General features: G+C 40.0%; 1 pseudogene across 1 annotated transcript; it reads left to right on the top strand.

Annotated features, from left to right (window-relative positions):
• Window positions 1-10593: 10593 nt before the first annotated feature.
• On the top strand, window positions 10594-10989 carry LOC308256390 (small ribosomal subunit protein uS8-like; annotated as a pseudogene). The gene has a single exon. The product of its transcript is annotated as a small ribosomal subunit protein uS8-like (transcript).
• Window positions 10990-21634: the final 10645 nt, after the last annotated feature.

Here is a 21634-nt window from a genome sequence, read left to right as displayed (position 1 = left end):
TTACCATATTTTTCTATTTAGGGAAAATAACAATGTGCCTGCTTACATGTAAGGAAAGGAAGTGAGAGCATTGATGTGTATAATATGCTCTCTGCAGACCAGTGTGGAAACCTAAAGACTGTAAAAACCACACCAAGGAAGGCTTAGAAAAGGGATTCAACTGTTATTACTAATTTCTTAAAGTTTTAAACCAACAGATTAAAACTGAAAACAGGCTAATGTAGCCCTGGCTGGTGTGGATCAGTGGTTGAGGGTCAACCTATGAACCAGGAGAGCATGGTTCGAGTCCCAGTCAGAGCACATGCCCAGGTTATGGGCTCGATCCCCAGTAGGGGGCGTGCAGGAGACAGCTGATTCTCATCATTGATGTTTCCATCTCTTTCCATCTCCCTTCCTCTCTGAAATCAATAAAAATATTTTTTTAAAAAAGAAAACAGGCTAATGTAGAAGAAAAAACATAAAAACAAATTATCTAACAAAACCACTTCAGAAAAAAAATATAAATATATAGTGAATAGAAAAGGGACAACTACTTCCAAGTGAGGATGCAGATGGGGGAAGTTTGGGGACAGGAAGTGCCAACTATAGAAAGGGGAGAGGTGAAGGCTACAGAAGTCATGACCTCTTGTACATCGTTCATCAAGTGCTATTAACTAAACAGGGATAACTGTCACATATCCTCTCTGGGAGCAGCAAGAGCCCCACTGAGAGGAGGGGGTCCCACACACCTCTCTAACCTCTGGAGACGTTCCTCTCAGGTAGAATTCAGAACCAGCACACCTGTGTAGCCCAGGCCTACTAAAGCTCAGAGGAAGCCCAGGTTACAGAAGACTCCTATAACTCTGAAGGCAAGATGCCAAAGTAGGCCATTCAGCAGCCAGTAGTGCCTGGTGACTAATTTATCAGGGCTTGGAGGATTATTTTTGAAGGTATAAATGAATGTCACTCTTTGAGCCCCAGAACACAGCTCACCAAATATGAGTCATTGTGCTAATCCAGTGTAGGACTCTGTGTGGTGTGGGATGTATTATTCGTCTTGGGCCCCAGAGAGAAAGCCTTGATATATTTAAAGCAGGGTGTTTTCAGAGAGAGCATCAACACTGTGAATTATATGGAAAATGCAAATGAAAGAGCAGTGAAAGTGACCTTGAGTTCTGCAGTTCAAACTAGTTTCCTGTTAGCTAATAGCCATGCTGACTGAGAACATCAGGAGCAGGGGGTACAGATGTTCTGTTTACCAAACAGAAAACATTAACAACATGGTTGTACATTGAAACACACTAAGACATGAAAATAAGCATGGGGCAAAGGGGAAAAATTCAGTGAATTTTCCTGAGCTTTTTTTTTTTTTAGTGCCACCTCTGCCCTAGCATTACTTTTTCAAATATAAGTCAAGAAAGAAATTTATAGGAGGATTTTTTAAAGCTGTTTTTGGCCCTATAAGGTTGACAATTTTAATGCAATCCATTCCAGAAACTGCCTGTTGAAATATAAAACTATATGTCATATCTTGGAATAAGACAGTAGCATATTTCATCCTTTGGGGTATAACAGAAATGGAGACTATTAGAGCTTCTGGGGATAGTTCTATCTTACAGGAAAGGAAAGGGGAAAATCAAGAAACCCTATGTCTTACAGCTGTGAGTTGCTTCTCATCATCTTTATAAATATTGGGCTGGGTGTAGATAAAAGGGAAGATTGTCACTGAGTAACTGTAAGCAAGCTACACTAATTAAGTCCCGATTTCTGACCAATATGGCTCACAAAGTCTTTACTGCTCAGAGGACTAAAGTATCATCTATAATTCAGCTAAAAGCTCCCCACATGACCTGAAATCATCCCTAGCTGCCAGCTGAAGTCTGCCCCACCCTACTCCTCCACCCAGACCTCTAAATTTGACCTATACTTATTTTTTTTCTGCTTTGAGAATGGGCTCAATTAAGTGCTAGCACCGCCTTCATTGTGGCTCCCTGTGTTCTTGTCCTATGGGGAGACTCTTCCCCTCTCTCTGTTGGGTGAAGCCCACTCAACACACTGCTCACCTGCAGGCAATGTAGGCAAGGTGGGTGACCCTAGCGGGGGAGATTCAACCTGGATTAAAACAGGTTCTCAGCCCTGTAGGAGTTCACACTCAGCTCTTTTGCCTTTCAGTGTGAGATAGAAATCAGCTGCCTGGCAGGCCTGGAGTGACAACCTCACTGATGTTAGCAACAGTTTGTTTCTTTCCCCTTGACGGTCATGATCCTCCTGAAGGGACTGATGACATTCAGAAGCACTGCATTTTGTGGATTCACCATCTGACTTAGGTCAGAAAAGAAATCTGAATCTGAGTCCACTTTTTCATTTATACAAAACCCATTGCTAGGGTTGAGCCAAGAACAAAATTCTAAAAATTAAAAATTAGCCAACATCTTGGAGAAGGTGAACTGTAGAAATGATGCCAGGAATGATAATATCTAAAAGGGGGTGACCTCCCTAGCAACAGACATTAATGCAGGGGTGGGGAACGTCAGGCCTGTGGGCGGTATAAGGCCTAGGAAATCATTTGGTCTGGCCCTGCTAAGGCATTCAGGGTGAGTTAATTAAATGTTTGACCAAATATAGCAGGCTAATTTTAAGTTGATAATTTTGTATGTTAAAAATTGACATGTTATAAATATCCCAATGGCCCTTGGCAGAAAAAAGTTCCCCACCCATGCAATGGATTGGAGAGGGTTTCCAAGGGCTGTCTGCCTTCCACATTAGCCCAGCCTGGACTTTGTGTTGGACACTCCATTGCCCTCACACTGCTCCTAGGAAAGTAAGGGGGCTAGGCCCAGAGCAGAACAGGCCAACAAGTTTGGCTCCCGATGCTATCAAGTCATTGTGCCTCTGTGGTGACAGACAAAAGGGGTTTTATTCCCTGTGCCTTTAGGGAAGAAAATTTATAGCATCCTATACTATTGCTCCTCATGAATAACCCTCCATACCAGAGAGAGAGAGAGAGAGAGAGAGAGAGAGAGAGAGAGAGAGAGAGAGAGAGAGAGAGATTAGGAAGGGATCCACCAACAGGTCTAGGCCACTTGCCAGAGCTCCAATAAGTAGACACTAGGAACCAGGAGACTTGGACTATACTCCCAGTTCTGCTTCTGAGAACTACATGAATTTAGGCCAGTTCTCAAGCCTCAGTTTTCTCGTCTATGAAATGGGACTATTACTTTCCTACTTAACTCATGGGGCTAGTGTGAGGCTCACAAAATACCTTTATGTGTCCGCATCTTGAAAAGTTCCCTGCAAACAAGAGAAAGATTCATTTTAATTAACGATAGACTATCTTCCCCTCCCTCTCCTTGGTGAGTCTGTGGTTCCAGCTGGCTCCCTGGAGTCAGCATAGTTATTATTCATCTCTCCAGGACCAGCCAGCTCCCAGCAGCTCAGGGATCCAAGTAAACCAGGCAGTTGCTGAGCCAAGAAAGTGTGGCTATAGAAAGAACATCTTAGGATATTAACACTCAGAAAACCCTGAGGCAGAAATCCTCTCTGTAAACTGGTGATGAATTTGGGGGCGGCGGGAAAGGGGGGGGGGGACAGTTGGAGGGGGGGCAGCAATACCTTTATTTTCATTAAAAAGCAAAAAAACCTTATGTCCTGAAAACCTTCATGTATCTCAAAAGAGGACCCTACTGCTTTCCTTGTGTACCTGCTAATTCAACCTCCAAGTTTCAACATAGATCAGATGGGTCAGATTTTGGAAACTGAACTGTGGTTCATGCAAAAACCAGGTCAACAATTAGCAAGTGTAGCCAATTAAGAGCTTCACCCAGCCTGCATTCATCTACATAATGAGACTGAGTAAACCTGAATCTTACGTGGACTTAGATTCACACTCACAGCTCTAAGTATTCCCCTCCCTCTCTCTTTATTCATTCTACTGCTAACCTCTGTAGTGAGAACCAGAACTATAGAACCAGGAACTAGGTACTGTAGAGCTTCCCTTCCCCGAGAAGTACTTTGAATTGCTTGGTTAGTAAGACACTAAAAGCAACTTGGGGAGGCTGAGTTCTTTTGAAAAGGATGAGGATTCCATGTTTAGATTGGCTACAGCTGCTTAGTGGAGAACAAAGGGAATATGGTTCAGCATCTTTGAATCCTGCACAGTTGTAGCCATGAGTTGTTGAAGGACATGTGCAGAGGTGACATGCAAACAATCCACACACTGTTTTTGGCCAAAGTTTTGGCCATAGATCCTCAGCTGGCTGATATGATGAGCTGGTTGGGACTGTGCATGAGCAAGAAGGCCCTTCTGCTTATGTCAGGTGGAGATTTAAGCAGCATTAATCCCACATGCCTCCTTTCCCTGGATACATGCTTGAGGAATTTTAGGGCAGGGGGCTCCTCCTGAGTTGAAGGAGTCTCAGGCTCAGCACAGAATTAAGAAAAAGAAAGGGGTAGAGGAAGGGGTAGGAGCAGGGGTAGGGGTAGGGGTAGAGGTAGAGGTAGAGATGATGGAATATTAATAAAATATAATATATATTTCAAAATATGACATTTCATAAAGAGCTTTAAACTTCTGTTCCCATCCCTTACTGCTCCACCCCTCAACACCATAGTATAATTGTGTCCTTAATCAGAGCTTTGAAAAAAGGAATTTCAGGGAGGTTGTGTTCACACTGCCTTTGAGACCCTAACAGCCTGGCCCAATTTCTGAGGATAGAGAAGCAGTTCACAGAATTCAAGAACACAGTTTGCTTACTGCTTACCAGTTCATTATGAAAGGATATGATAAGCCCTGGTGGGTGTGGCTCAGTTGGTTGAGCATCTTCCCATCTGCTTTGATTCTCGGTCAGGGCACATATCTGGGTTTCAGGCTCGATCCCTGGGCATGTTGGGGTGGTGGTGGTGGTGGGGATTATAGGAGGCAACCAATCTATGTTACTCTCTCACATCAATGTTTCTTTCTTTCTCTCTCTCTTCCTCCCTCCCTCCCTTAGTCTCTCTCAAAAGTCAATAAAAACACTCTTTATTTTTTTTTTAAAGGATATGATAAAGGATACAGATGAGCATCAGATAGAAGAGCTGTGCAGAGCCAGGTATGTGGGAAGGGCATGGAGCTGCCATGTGCTCTCCGAAAGCACCACTCTTTCCCCACCTCCACCGTTCACCAACCCAAAAGCTCTCAAAAATCTTTGGATTTTTATGGAGGCTTCATCCTGTAGGCATGATGGATCGTTAACTCCATTCTGGCCCTTCTCTCCTCTCTGGAGAATGGGGGGTGGGGCTGAAAATCTCAAGCTGCTAATCATGTCTTGGTCTCTCTGGTGACCCGCTCCCATCCAGGAGCCCACCAAGAGTCATCTCGTTAGAACCACAAAAAGACGCTCCTGCCTGGCCGATGTGGCTCAATGATTGAGTGTCGACCTATGAACCAGGAAGTCATGGTTGGATTCCAGGTCAGGGCACATGCCCAGGTTTCAGGTTGGATCCCCAGTAGGGGCATGCAGGAAGCAGCCAATCAATGATTCTCTCTCAATGATTTCCATCTCTCTTTCCCTTTCCCTTCCTCTCTGAAATCAATAAAAATATAGTTTTAAAAAATAAGATGCTTCTATCATATCATCCAGGAAATTCCAGGGATTTAGGAGCTAAGTGTCAGGAACCAGGAGCAGAGACCAAATATTAGAACACAGGATGCACCTAGTGCTCTTATCACTTAGGAAATTACAATGGTAAGGATTCCTCTATGCCAGGAATCAGGGGAGGACACCAATATGTGTTTTTTCCATTATCTCAAGGCCTGTTCATAAGTATCAGGGGTTGGGACCTACACATAGCTTGGCATGGATATAATCTAATTATCTATTCATCTGCAGATGGACATATGGATCCTTTTCAGGTTTTGACTATTACCAATAAAACTGCTATGATCATTTATGTGCAAACCTTTACCTGTACATAAGCTTTCATTCCTCTTGGGTAAACGCACTTTACACATTGTTATCTAACTTGATATAGAGCTGCCAAGAAGGTTTCCAAGTGATTGCACTAGTTTACCTTCCCAGGAGCAGGTAAGAGAATTCTACTTGTTCCACATCCTCGCCTAAACCTGGTGTGCGTAATGTTAGTCTTTTTCGATTTAAGCTATTTCAGTGGGCATGTAGTGGTATCTCACTGTGGTTTTTATTTACATTCCCCTGATGACTAATGGTGATGAATATTTTCTCCCTCCACTGCACTCATTCCCTCTCCAGGCCTTCCCTACACTATTTTTCTGTCCATGGGCTATGCATATATGCATATAAATTCATTTGTTAATCTCTTCCCCTGCCCCTAGCACCCCCCTCTCCCAACACACACACTTCCCTCTAAAATATGTCAGTCTATTGCATGCTTCAATGTCTCTGGATCTTTTTTGTTCATCGGTTTATTTTGTTCATTAGATTCCACATATAAGTGAGATCATGTGATACTTGTCTTTATCTGACTGGCTTATTTCGCTTAGCATAATGCTCTCCAGGTCCATCCATGCTGTCTCAAAGGTCTTCTTGTCATTGTAGCTATCACTTTTTGAAAGCTTTTTATTTTTCTAACAAGTATGAGCAAAACTATTTTTTAATTTGGGGCTTAGAAAGCTCTGTCAAATAAATGATTCACAAACAATTCAGCAGAGACATTTTCCAATCCAAGACAGAAATTCTGTCTTGAACAACACTGTGAAGAGAAAAACTGCCAATCAGTGACCAGAGAGCTGGTATATGGCACCTGCGCTGGTACTCTTGACTTCTTCCACAATCTCAAACAAGTCACACACATCCTTGGAGCTCCATTTCTTCATTTATAAAATAAGGGGGTTGTACTAAAGCAACCAAGCTTCCTTCAACTTCCAACATGTAAGTAGTTCCTTCTGATAAACAGTTATAATAGCCACAAAGATCCTTCAAAATATACTGTATTTGAATGCTCAAACAACTTTTTATTTTATAATTCACTGGGGCTCCTGAAGTCTGAAAAAAAAATCAAATTCAAGAAAGTTGAAAGGGTTTTCTGTGAGGGATGGCAGATATCAACATGTTCAGACAGTTCTCAGGAGGTTATTCTCTAATGAATAGTCTCATATCAGTGTAAACATCGGCCCAGCAGTTACAGCATCTTTTGAAGCCCCGTGATTACAGCACACAATAATGCTCATTGCCAAGTCACTTTACACACAATATCTCAAATAACAGCAACAGCATCTTTCAACATGAGAATAACAGATGAATGTATACAATGCATGAACATGTTCATTTAATATTTTTATTTGTATGGAATCTCTTCCCTGTGGTAATATTTCTGAATTCTTTCAATAATACTGTCAACCTCCAAAGCATTTTATTAAAATATTCTCCTTCTAAAAGGAAAATTGTTTACCACCCAGATGAGCTAATATACACCTGGAAGTTAATCCTATCAAACATCTACAGCCATAAGTTGATTGTTTTTTCCAAAAGTGGTGATAAGTATGTTTGAGATAAACTTGCTCTCAGTTCCCCTTTGTCACAAAGGGCACAGTTGCTAGTGGATAACTCTAGGATCAGGGTTGTTTGGCGCCATTGGATATTGGTTTTATATGAAACAACTGATCTTTGTAATGATTGGACCCATCGTTCTGATATCAAGTAACAATTACACTACTTTGGGCTAAAGGCCATTTGGCCAATTCTCCTTGGACTTCATTAATATTAGACTCTAGTCCTCAGAACTTGCCAACTGAGACTACAAAGTTAGATATTATGTGATGATAAAGTGGATGATTCAAAATACATTTTCCTTGATCAGCACATTGGGGATTTGACCTTCTACCATGGCAATTAAAATCAATATCTCTTCCTTGTTTAATGCCCTGGCCATGATTTGGGAAAGTCTAGTTTTGAGAGGAATTTAGTCCCTGTCTTAATTTTAGGTTTAAAGAAGGGCAAGTGTCACAAATGTAAAATTCTCAAAGTATACACATAGATTTTCTCCAAAAAAATCCGAGTGACAGTGTTGTCTCTGGGCTCACTTTGATGGTCAATTCATGTCTAGAATTATTGATTCCCTCACCTTTGTCTCTCTATCACCATAATCCTCATCTCTCCCCCTCCCCCCACATTATACTATGGAAATTTTCAAACACACAGTGAAGTTGAAATAATTTCAGTGAACACACATATACTTACCACCTAGATTATTCAGCACTATTTTACTCCAGTTGCTTTATCACACATCTATCCTTTCCTCTATACATTCTTCTTATTTTTAAGTATATTTCAAAGTAAATTGAAGATGTTAGTCCATAATTCTCATTTTAACCCTTCTTTTGTTAAGTTTTTGTCAGTTTTTATTGAGTTTTTTCCTCTATGAATAATTTTTAAAATGAATTTACACAAAATTCCAGAGGTAGAAAGTTCTGTTCAAACTAATCCAGACCCCCTCCCCAATTCTGAGCATATTTTCTCCCCTTTTTTCTCTCATCCAAATGAGCTAGATTTGTTTTCCTTCACATTGACACTTGAACACGTAGATTTTCCAAAAACTAGAAAGCTGGATAACTTTCAAAAGAAAAAAAAAGTCCGCCATCTGCCCTTGGTATTAAAAATCTATTTATATATCTAAGAACATTCCTTGTCAAACAATAGCATTCTTTTTCTCTCTTTATTAGTTTTCCCCACTTTTGGATACTCCTCATACCACTTCATTGCCAACATCAATTCTGACATAGAATTAGAGTATGAGAAAGACTCTAGACAGTTAAGAATTCTATTTCAATGTGCTAAACAAACAAAAAAAGGTGTCTCTGTATCCTCCTAAAATACCATTAATATATATAAATAAAGGAATAAAAATGTATTAAATCAGAAAGAGAAAAAAAGGCAGGAGCAGGGATGAAAGCTGACAATAGATATCACCAAGTTTAACAAAATTAAAAATGGATAGAGCTATGAAACTCATTTAGCCAAACAGAGAAAGCATAAATCCACCCGCCCTGATAGGAGGCAAAGACAGTTTGCTGATGAGAAACAAATCAATCTGTTCTGCAAAACTCAGGAAAGACTCAAGGCTTGAATCCAGAGGGCATCATGGGTACCTGAGGACTAGCTTGGGGCTGAAGACCCAATGGTAAGTTAAAAGATTACATTATCCCAGCCCATCCCCTTCCCTCACCACAGGTGATTACAGATTTATTGTCTCAAGAACATGAGTCACAGTGTCTTCTGAAGTGGGTAATACCAAGCACAATGGAAAGAAAGTATGAGGCATGCTTCTGGAAATAGGGGCATTCAGTGAATGTCCATACAACCAATAGTGAAATACCATTCCTCTCTTTCTCTGTCACATGCCTGTGGCTAGGGATATTTTAGGATTTTCTCTTTGGAGAAATCAAGGTACCAGAGAGAAAAGATTTTTGGATGCTGACATTAGGGGCTTCCCCCCAAAAAAGTCCAACTCTCTGTCAAATCATTTTATGTACAGCCCATCCACCAACAACAAAAATGAAAATATACCACACACACCCACTCCGATCAGCTTTTTATTAGTCCTCCTCCACATAAATGGAGAGCCAAGGATCAGGAGATAACCGAAGCAAGTCCATGACAGGAAAGGCAAAGAAAATGAAGAAGAGCACAGAGTAAACATAAACTAGAGGGAGCAGAGAATGCTTCCCCCCAAAATCTATCATTAATACAGTCAGAAAGATGAGAAAAAAACAGTACTTCCATAACAAAAGAACAAGAAGCTACAAGAAGGAAATAATCAGAAACTAAGAGGGCCTACTGGTCATATAAAATATGATGCCCGAAATAATAGATTTCATAGAGACAATGGAAAATAAAGAAAAAAAATCCCAGAAAGTAGCACAAAAACAAATAAATAGACAATAAGAAAATAAGATAATAAAATGAGAGTATCAATCCAGAAAGTCTAGTATCTAAATAATAAGAGTTCCATAAAGAGAAACCATAGAAAATAGAAAGAAGAAAATTATTAAAAATAATAATATAGGAAATTTTCTTCATACTAAAGATAGAAGGCTGAAGATTAAAAGAGCCCACCAGGTATACAGGGCAAGAAAAAAAATATCCAGTCCAATCATTAAATTCGAGTTCATTATGCTAAAAAGAGGCTAGTAAGTGCTTCCTCAGAGAAAAAGATAGAGACAAACAGTACAAAAGGAACCGGCTGGTCAGCATGCTCAGTGGTTGAGCAACAACCTATGAACCTGGAGGTCATGGTTGGATTCTGATCAGGGTACATGTCCAGGTTGTGGGCTTGGCTCTCAGTGTGGGGCATGCTGGAGACAGCCAATCAATGATTCTCTCTCATCATTGATGTTTCTCTCTCTCTCTCTCCCTCTCCCTTCCTCTCTGAAATAAATTTTTTTAAAACAATTTTAAAAAAGGACCCAGGATGGATCTGACTTCTCAGTAGTAACACTGGATACTAGAAGACAGTGGAGCAATGATATCAAAATTATGAGGGACAATTATTTCAATCTAGGTTTATATATCTAGACAACAGGACCAGCAACATAATTTGTGAGGCTCAGTGAAAAATAAAAATATGGGGTCCCTCTTTCTGCCATCAGTCTGTGCCGCCATAATGGTGCGCATGAATGTCCTGGCTGATGCTCTGAAGAGTATCAACAATGCGGAAAAGAGAGGCAAATGCCAGATTCTTATTAGGCCGTCCTCCAAAGCCATCGTCCGGTTTCTGACTGTGATGATGAAGCATGGTTACATTGGTGAATTTGAAATTATTGATGATCACAGAACTGGGAAAATTGTTGTGAACCTCACAGGCAGGATGAACAAGTGTGGAGTAATCAGCCCCAGGTTTAATGTACAACTCAAAGATCTAGAAAAATGACAGAACAACTTGCTTCTGTCCCGTCAGTTTGGTTTCATTGTACTGACAACCGCAGCGGGCATCATGGACCATGAAGAAGCAAGACGAAAACACACAGGAGGGAAAACCCTGGGATTCTTTTTCTAGGGATGTAATACATATGTGCAAATAAAATGCCTCAAAGGACAAAAAAAGGGGCGGGGGTTCCTGTTCAAAAATTACAAATATCAAGATGGCAGCAACAGAGCATTACACCAAGTGTGGGATCCTCTAAGCAGGCGGCCCCACATGTACACCTAGGAAGCTGGCCCTGCTAGTTAATTACCAATTATGTGCAAGGGTAAAATAAAGACACCTACTATTCATACACCCTTACTTCCAGATGTGCTCCATCAGGATAAGGGACTAAATCAAGAAAGAGGAAGAGAGGACCCAGGAGAGAATGGTAAAAAGCAGTGCCAGGAAAACTAACAGGCACAGCCTAAAGATCAATCAGTCCAGAGTGAAACAGGGAGGTGGAGAAGTTCAAAATGGAGGTTGAGGAGATGTGGGAAGAGTGAGTAGACATGGATTTATAAAGTATTTAAAATTGCACTTGAATATTTGGAAAAAATTTCAATCGATGTGTGATATCTGTTGGAGTATTTGGAAAAAACATGGCAGTAAAACTCAGCAAATAAATAAATAAATAAAATAACTCCAGGAAGGACAAAAAGTTATATGAGAAAGGAAAATATACTCATATGTGTATAACTCCTAGTAGTAAAAATGTCTATTTAGTTTGATAATAATGTGCATTCTTTCTATTGATTTTATCTAATTTTTTTGTATAAAATTATATTCAAAAGAAGAGGGATAACAAGTAGAAATATGTAAGAAACAATATCTTTAATTATTAAAATGTAGGTATTATATTGCCAAAACCGGTTTGGCTCAGTGGATAGAGCGTCGGCCTGCAGACTGAAAGGTCCCAGGTTCGATTCCGGTCAAGGGCATGTACCTTGGTTGCGGGCACATCTCCAGTGGGAGGTGTGCAGGAGGCAGCTGATCGATGTTTCTAGCTCTCTATCCCTCTCCCTTCCTTTCTGTAAAATATCAATAAAAAAAACCCAAAACTTCAGGTTTGTATTCAAACATTTCAAAACGAGCATTGTCATCATCCAAAAACAAACCAAAAAAAAAAAACTAAAAGCCATCTTTCCCTCTTTTTCTTCTCATTCTCCTTTATTCTAGAACAGCACATTGGCTTAAATTGTTATGGCCTTTGCAACTGATCAGTGTCAGCATCTAACTTTTGTTTCCTTAAATTAAATTAAAAGCACAGTCTGATCAGGGGAGCATGGGTTGTCTGCAAGAAGTGGAAACTGTTGAGAGAACCTTGGTAACCTTGTCCCTCCCTTGAAGGGCCCTTTAAAAGCTGGCTTTTCAATTAGGAATCTAGAATTCCCCTGCCCCTCTTAACATAAAAGGCTTCCTCTGTTATGAGCAAACAGACTCAGTTTGTTTTCCTTGAATGGAAAAATGTAACTAATAACAGGTTTCAAAGGAGGTAGAGATTTTTTTTCTTAAAAGAAAAATCAAAATGCTACCTAATCAATTTTGTTTAGTGTTTAATAAAAGGAACACATGCCCTATTACCAAAAAATTGGAGTGTTAAAAAAGAAAAGAAAAAAAAAAAACCCTAACTCTATTGCTACTAAGAAGTCAATTAGAAGCACATGAATTAAGACTTTACAAAGGAGAAAATAAGCAATCCTTCTGACGTCTGGCCTGCATGTGCTCTGGATTATGTGTGTGTGTCCATTTCAGTGCAGAAAAGACAGGGTTAAGCTACTGCAGTTTATTCCTGGCTCACACTACATGTCCACCACAAGTCAGCTAAGGACTACAGCTCCTGACTCAGGACCCTGTCTGGTGGAGGAGCCACCACTTTGAACTTGAGCAGATAGAAGGAAAGGGAGCTTCGGGGTGTCTCACATCAGCAGTCAAATGCTCCAGGCTAGAAGTGATACAGTCACTTTTGCTTATAGCTTAAAGGTCAGAACTGGTTGCATGGATCACACTGAGGGAGGCCAAGACATGTGATCCTAACAGATACTTCCTCTGGCAAAGAGAAAGCATCCATTCGCTCACTGCCTGAAGCCCAGCACCTGAGGCCCCTCATTCTGTTTTACAAAAGGGCACCGACACTGGGAACCATGGAGCAGAAAATTAAAACATGAAAGCTGCAGGAATTCCTGACTGGTAGCCCCACACAAAAAGAAATGTTAAAAGATCCTTTCAAGCAGAAGGAAAACGATATCACATGAAATTACACAAAGGAATGAAGAACCCTGGAATGATAACTATGTGGGTGAATGCATAAGATATTTTTCTTATTTAAATCTCTTGGAAGGACATTTGTTGTAAAAATAATGACAATAATGATAATATATGTAAAAGGAAAATGTATGACAATAGCACAATGATTAGGAGGGATAAATGAAAGTGTAGTAGTATTAGTTTCTTATAATACTAAGTGGTATAATATCACTTAAAGATAGACTGTGATAAATTAAAGATGCATATTATAAACCCTAAAGCAACTACTAAAATAAAAGTTAATAAGTTCACAAAGAAAATTATTTTTAAAAAGTTCAATTAATCTAAAAGGGCAGAAAAAGGAGCGGGGCGGCAGGGGGCGGGGGGGGGGGGGGGGGGAGAATGACCGAAAAACAAAGCACCGTTAGAAAACAAATAATGAGTTAAACCTAGTCCTGACCCTTGTTGATCAGTTGGTTGGAGCATCATCCATGCACCAAAAAGTGGCAGGTTGGATTTCCAGTCAGGGAGTACAAGGGAGGTAACTGGTCAATATTTCTCCCTTCTCTCTCTCTCCCCCTTCTTCTCTCTAGAAAAAAATCAATAAAATCTAAAAAAAAAGAAAAGAGGAGTTAAACCTAGTCATATAAATAATTCCATTACATCTAAAGGGTCTAAAAATTAAAAGGTGGATATTATCAAATTGAATTTTTAAAAAGCAAGACTCAACTATATGCTGCCTATCAGAAACACACTTCAAATGTAAATTAAAGGGATGGAAAAAAGATATCAGAAGAAAGCTGAATTTGGCTGTATTTTTATCAGACAAGTAGATTTCAGAGCAAAATCTTTTACCAGGGATAAGGAAGGTCTTTTCACAACAATCAAGGGTCAAGTTCATCAAAAGGATATAGCAATCCTAAATATTTATGCACTTAATAGCAGAGTTTCAAATTACAGGGTGGGACAAAAGCAGGTTTATAGTTGTTTGCATGGAAAATAATACAATAATTAATAAAAGATACAAAAATAAACTCTGTGTTTTGTATACTCACAACTATAAACCCACTTTTGGCCCACCCTGTATCTGAAGTATATGGTAGAACTGCTGAGAGAAACAGACACATCCACAGTTATAGCTGGAGTTTTCAAGACAGAAATGACCAGTGGCTTAGGAGCTCTAGCCAGCCTCTGGAGAGTCAATGCTTACACATTAATACCCTGTGCAGATCCAGAAATAGATGGGCCTCTCAGTCATGCAAGAGATCTGAAGGAGAAAACCTCAAAAGGGCTGAACCAAGCACACTCAGTGTTCCCTAAAGTCTCCCATCAGACAACTCTTCCACAGACAAGGGGAGAGGCTGAAGACCCTCTCCATGGAACCACGTGGCCAGGGAACTAAAGGTTCTCCCAGGTTGGTGATATTTCATAGCAATGCTTTAAAATTCTGTATGTACATGATGACAGTTGGAAATGATGTTTTTTGTGTGTCACTAATACAATCAAACATTATTGAACATCCACTATGTGTACAGGAACAAGCTCACCACTATAGGGTAGAAGGCTAAATACTATTAAGATGGGCATATAATGCTCTACAAAAGCTTAATTGGTATCTGGCATGAATTTTCAGAAACTCACTCCAAGGTAATAAAGTAATTAACACATCAAGTGGTAATTTTATAAATTTGGATTGAAAAACAGGTTTTCCTGTTTCCATTCCGGGGTGGAGTTTTGCTGATAACTGTCAGGAGAGTTTACATCTGTGCCCAAGATCACCAAGCTTAACCAAAGCAATAAGGTTGGAAAAGACATGAACATGGTTGGCAATCAGTTGATTCTACCTTTACATTTAGTCACGACTCTCGATTACCTTTTTAAAAGTAAAATGTACTACCAGCCTAGCAAATGTCCAGCTCCAGTGGCCTACTGCTTTCTCCACTCTCTTTGTTCTACATTTGGTTTTAGTTTGCATGGTGAAGCTTATACTGAAGGGTGTGAAAATAGCAATGGCATTCTATTGGAAGAAATGAAAGTAGCATTTAAGGCACACAGAAAAAATGACTTCTTTTCTGCTCCAAATTGGAGACTTGAAAAAGCATCTCCATTTCAAGCCTTGGTGGTATATGTAACTTGGGTGGATTAATTTACTGGGTGTGGTATCCTAGTTTATCATCCATGGAAAGGTAATTTTCTAAATCTTTGACCTTGTCAGTTTGGGGGTCGTTTCAGGTTGGAAGTGTTGTATCTGCTATGTCACCTCCAATTTTCAGGACTCTTTCTTGCCTCAAGATGTTGACCTTGCAGATTCGCAGTGTTTATTGCTGGTAGCTTTCTTCCTACTGCAATTCTTCCATCCCTTTGATTCTCTCATCTATTTTTTCACTTGTGAAATATATCATATTTTTTAGTAAAGGGGCTTTACTTTTTAGATGATGGTATACATAGAAGAGGAAGGGAACTAACATTTATTACACTTAGTGCATGTACAACAATGCCCTAGGCACTTCATACATGAGCTCATTTAACATTATAGTCATCAAATATACAGTATTATTCCATCTTACAAATCAGCTAGGTTAAGAAACATACCCAGAAAAGGGATTTAAAACTAGGACCAATTTCAAAAACTTTTTATTAGAAAAGTTTTTTTAAAAATTCTACACCATATTTTATATATGAATATTTCCAAATTTAAAATCCTCATAAATGACGGAAGATTTGACTTTGGATGGTTAGCACACAATGCAATATACAGATCATGTATCATAGAATTGTACACTTGAAATCAATGTTGGTATGGTTATACAGGGTCCTTCAGAAGTTAATCCAGGGGACCATACTCTTCAGACATTATTTAACTTGCTTAAATCCCTCAACACAGTGATTCTTAAAGATCCTCTTGATGGGCCAAAGCTAAACCAAAAATTCCAGGATTTTATCTCATTCAGATATTTTATAAATAGCTAAGAGCTATTTACTAGTAAATTGCTGAGTAAAGAGTTACTGAGATTTTGTTTTCATAAATTTAAATTGTTGCTTTAGTGTTTACTAGATCTACGTAGTAATGCCAATGGAGTCCAAACAACAAAACTTGCAGCATGCATTCATCTACACAGATACATGGAATCAAGTATATTTTCAGGAAAATTACTTCATTGTAAGTTTTGAATTGGACATCGTTTTTTAAAAATATGTTTTTATTGATTTCAGAGAGAGTAAGGGAGAGGGAGAGAGAGCTACAAACATCAATGAGAGAGAAACATCCATCGGCTGCCTCCTGCATGACCCCTATTAGGGACCCAACCACAAACCAGGCATGTGCCCTAAACCTCCTGGTGCATGAGATGACGCTCAACCAACTGAACCTCACTGGCCGGGTGGACATAGTTTTTAGTTATTGTTATTTTTGCTTTGAAAACATTTTATTTTGAAATATGTATAGATTCACAAGTGGTTGCAAAGACAGTACAGAGGGGTTCTATGTACCCTTTACCCAGTTTCCCCCTTGGTTTACATCTTACATAACTACAGTATCAAAACCAGGAAACTGACGTTGGCATAATGTGTGCACATAGTTGTATGAGATTTTATCACGTGTATATTTGTATAACCACTACCATTATCGAGGTATGGAACAATTCCATCAGGAAAAGAACTCATGCTTTCCCTTTATAGTCACATCCATTTCCTCTTTCCCATCATTCCTAACCTCTAGTGACCTCTCATTTGCTCTCAATATCTATAATTTTGTTATTTCAAGAATGTTATATAAATGGAATCATATACTATGTGATCTTTTGAGACTGACTTTTTTTCAGTCAGCATAATGCCCTTGAGATCCATTCCAGTAGTTGTTGAGTATCAGTTTCCTAAATGCACTATAACAAAAATTTGTAATTTGTGATTTAAAATAACACAAATTTATTACAGAATGTAAGCTTATCCATCCACATGCATTTGTACTTTATGTACATATGCATGTGTATAGTAATGTATCTATCCATATATGTGTTTTATATACCGGGGTGAGCAAAAGTAGGTTTACAGTTGTTCACATGGGAAAAGACATGCAGGTTATGATTATAATACAAGAATAAATTGTGTTTTGCATACTTACAACTATAAACCTACTTTTGCCTACCCCTGCATGTCACACACACACACACGCACGCACGCGTGCGCTCCTCCATCCCCCCAAAATGTCCTTGTTCTATAACATTTCATCATCACCAACCATTTCTGTTTCTCCCAACTGGAGAAGCAAAATAGATGTGGTCTCAGAAAAGATGAGACTAGAGTGGAGATAGGTGAACCAGTCCAGGCAGTCTCCTACATGGAGCTCTTCTCCATGGGTTGATACTTTGTCGCAGAGACTCACTGGGCAGAGGTAAACCTCTGGTAAACCATGGTCATTTGTCTCAGAGTGCTTTCTCAGCTCGGAACTTAGACTTGTGAAGCTACTTTCCCAAGATTTTATCTTGAGATAATGGAGGTTACATCTCAAAGCCTCACCAACAAGACTCAATATTTCTCCCAGGAGTGAGAACCATTGGGAAGACAGAGTTCACTCTGCTTATATCTACTGTCCATTCAAGTGCATGACCAGGTTAACTTAGTCCCCATTTAACCTCTCAGCACCATCTATATATGGCCAGGGAGGAGAGTTCCTTTTAAATATCCCATTTCTCCTAATTCATTAGCCATGATAATCCATTGTGTCCCATAAACTTCTTTTTGAAGATCATAGTGCTCTGTAATCCATTTATTTTTAGCATCCTAAATTACAGAAAATTAATCAGAGGTATAAGTGGACCACTATTCCAAAGTTTGCATGGAGCTTTTTAACAAAGTAACAGATTGGTAATAGCCTATGTGCCAGGTGGGTCAAAATGTGGAACAAATCACCCTGGTTGGTTGCTTTTCCCTGAGCTCTTCATTCTAACTTAGCTCTAGAGGCCTGCGTGGCCTGCCTGCCTGCCTTCCCAGAATCTCATCAATGAGTTAACAAAACTCAGCTGGCCTGAGAGCTAATTGGACCTTAAACTTTCCATTGAGGGCGCCATTCATTCTCATCTTCCCTTCCCTTCTGCATTAGGTTAGCTCTGTGGTCGGCAAACTGCGGTTCGCGAGCCGCCGTTTGCCACTCTGTTGACTAATGAGTTTGCCGACCACTGGAAACATTTAGGGAAATCACCCTAGGTCTTTGGACTCTCAAAGAAGTAAAAAAGCAGTAATCTTCATTAAGCAAAAGCACTATGTTCCAGGCTAAGTGTCCTTTTGTCCTTATTCTCATTATTGAGAAACAGTATCAGATTACCCCATAAGGGCTACAGATTTGGATGGCCACTGTGATGCCTTTTAGCTTCAAGAAAGCCCCAAGTTCATAGCTCCCTCTACATTTTTCAGTTCCCAGTTAAGAGAAAGGATAGTCATTTCGGAACCACTCAATAAAAGAAATTGAGATTCCATATTAACTAGAAATACTACATTAGTATTATCCTATATTAGGAGTTCCCTTTGCCAGAGGAGTTGGATTAATGTGAACATAGAAAAACTCCTGACTCTGATCATGAGGAGAGGCTTTTAAATTATTCATTATGCAGTAACTAAGTGTTCTTTGGCTAAGAAAAAAGAAAAAGCCTTTTTCTAAATAAAACCCATTCGCAGAATGGACAAAAATCCCTGCATTTTTTATGGCCCCCCACCCCAGTGTCTCTACTTAATATACTTCATGTGCATTCTAGATGTATAAAACCATTTGTGATGGTTAGAAACATCTGCCAGGAGACTGAAAGGAAGACAAAAATAAATTAAATGGACTGAGGAACCTGAGGAGTGATTTTGCTGTGCTCTAAGCATCAGGCCTGAGAAAGATAATGTTGCTGACTCTTATGGACTGAATGTTTATGTTCCCCTCAAATTCATAGGTTGAAACCTAATCTCTGATGTGATGGTATTTGGGGATGGGGTCTTTCGAAGGTAATTTGGGTGGGAACCTCATGATGGGATCAGTGATTTTATAAGAGGAGACACCAGAGAGCTTCCCTTTCTCCACCATATGAGGACATAGTGAGAAAGCAGCTTCTGCAATTCAGGAAGAAACAGAACCCTACCAGAACCTTGGGCTTTCTGGGCTCAAGAACTGAGAGAAAACAGACCCATTCTATGGTATTTGTTATGGCAACCTGAACCGACTAAGACAATGACTCGTTACTGACAAGTGGCCATGATATAGAGGCACTTGTGGGTATAGCCAAGGAGGTAATTTGGGAAAGGAGGACCAATGAATCATTACATTTTCCCTTGTGCACCATTCTGGCTAAAGAGTTACCTTTGTATAAGCCTTCAGGAAGAGTAGTTCAAGCCTCCATTTATTTCATAACCTTGATCACTAATCTTCTGTTCCTCAGGAGTTCCCAGCCTACTGGCCATCATGTCATCTCTCATGCATTCCCTGCCTGCCCTTGCAGGGGGTTCTAACCACCTTTGTTCTTTTTCAGCCCTGCCATTACAACTGTCTACAACAGTGTCTCCCTATCCCTCTGTGACTTACAAGGACCTGATTTGGAGGCCCATTTCCCATTTACTAGCAATATAACCTTGGGCAATGCGTAATGAGAATTTAAGGATATAATATATAGAAGACAACTGGGCACTATGCTTGGTGAAATGCTCATTTGACACTCCAGAAGGAAGAGGACAGGTAGTGGTAACGTGTTACTGGGAGTTGGGCCTTCCTGGGGGTGGAGCAGGAACTCTGGAAGATAGTATAGGAGAGCCACATGGCACCTCCCTCCTTCTGAGTGAGATTTCAGCCTAGTCATCACGGCCGTTCCTTGTGGACACTGCAGCATCTCCGGCAGCCCGGAGCATGTCTGCCACTGCTCTTGATTAAACAGCCAAAAGAGGATATTCACAACAAGCATTTTCTAGTTTTGCCTAAAAGCAATATATTTTTTTTATTATTGCTACATCCCTTCCAATTGCTAGTGCTTTTAATGAACTACAATTGTAATGTTGTCCCAGGGTGATGGGGCTCTACAACTGAATAATATCCCTAGATCCTATTTCTTTTATTAAAAAACAAGTGGGACACAGACTCATCTCATGAATTTTAATGTGATCAAGATCGCTGCCCACTGGAAAAATGTGTTCTCACTGAGTTGTGAAAAAGCGTGTCTGGCCACATCAAACAAAAGGAAATCAATAGCCTTCAAAGGATTAGAGTTCCCAGAGGTTGGGTGGGACAAGGGAAGTAATACTATTTTATCAAAATAGTTTTTTAGAAAAAAAAATTATTTTTCAAAAATATCTCATTCCCTATATAGGGCAGGTTCAGTTAAGCATTTTATTTTTCTTGTCAATGAAGTGTCAAAGTGATTTGACATTTGTTGAGTGAACACTTGGTTTCAGTCTCATTACACACACTCTGCCAGCTTGCTTAATGACCAGCTAAGTATTTTCCTCAAAGACTTGGCATCTTCCTAAGTGGGAATCAGGCCAGGATATTTATTTAATCTTTATAGACTTAGTTCTCCCTCCCATCCAAGCCCTCTTCCCTCCCACTGCCACCAACCAAGTGACTCTGACATGCTTGGGTGCTCCAGGCCCTTTGTCACATGCCCCTCCCAAAGGAGAAGTGGATCCCTGCCTCTTCTCTCTGTCCTGCCATCTTAGCATCAAGAACAGATCCATGCAATTTACCTTGATGAGGGCCAAGGTAAAAAACAGCCAAGGTCAAAGTGAATTAGCAAACGCTCCCCATGTGACACAGACAATACAAGGATACAGAAAACTGAGCAGACACTTTCCCAGGACACAAAGTGAGGTACTTACACTGGGTTTATTGATGATCACATCTCACCTCCCAATGGAAACCAACCAGGAGCATTACAGTGTGCAGAATCTTAATGTTATATACTATACAAGTGGGTTGCTTTATTAGCCTTGGCCTGTGACCTTGGATGAGAAGCAAGTCAGAGAGGAGAGGACTATATGCACTTGCTCAATCACGTATTGGTTAAGCACTGCCATGTGCCAGCTAGATGCTGCCAGATTTTCTAGAAGAATAAAACCAAGTCACGGCCTCTACAAGGACAGGCTCTTGTGTACAAGACAATATTTATGTTCATTCCTCTTAACCACTAGACAGTAAGGCACAAATTACTAAAAGTTTTATTGGTCAAGTGACTTAACCCGGGATTAGAGGCAGGAATTCCTTGCAGCTGTTGATATGGTCTTTCTCTTCTCCCTTCCAGAGGAGAGCGCAAATATATCCCCAACTACCACAAATTATGCAGTCAAGTTTCCCACATTTGGGGAAGTCGCATGGTTCAGCACATCCAAGTGCAATGGATAAGCCTCGTCCTGGGAAAACCACCTTCGTAATCATGGCATCTCCCTGGCCATGTAAGTATGATGAAGTCTTTCTTTATTAGACATGTTTTAGCTAATTATTAGCATCAGATTACCCAATTCTCTGACACCC

The sequence above is a fragment of the Plecotus auritus genome (genome assembly GCF_963455305.1).
Source record: "Plecotus auritus genome assembly, chromosome: 8".
Lineage (NCBI taxonomy): Eukaryota > Metazoa > Chordata > Mammalia > Chiroptera > Vespertilionidae > Plecotus > Plecotus auritus.
Note: the sequence above shows the minus strand (reverse complement) of the source record. Positions and strands in the feature narration are given on the sequence as shown.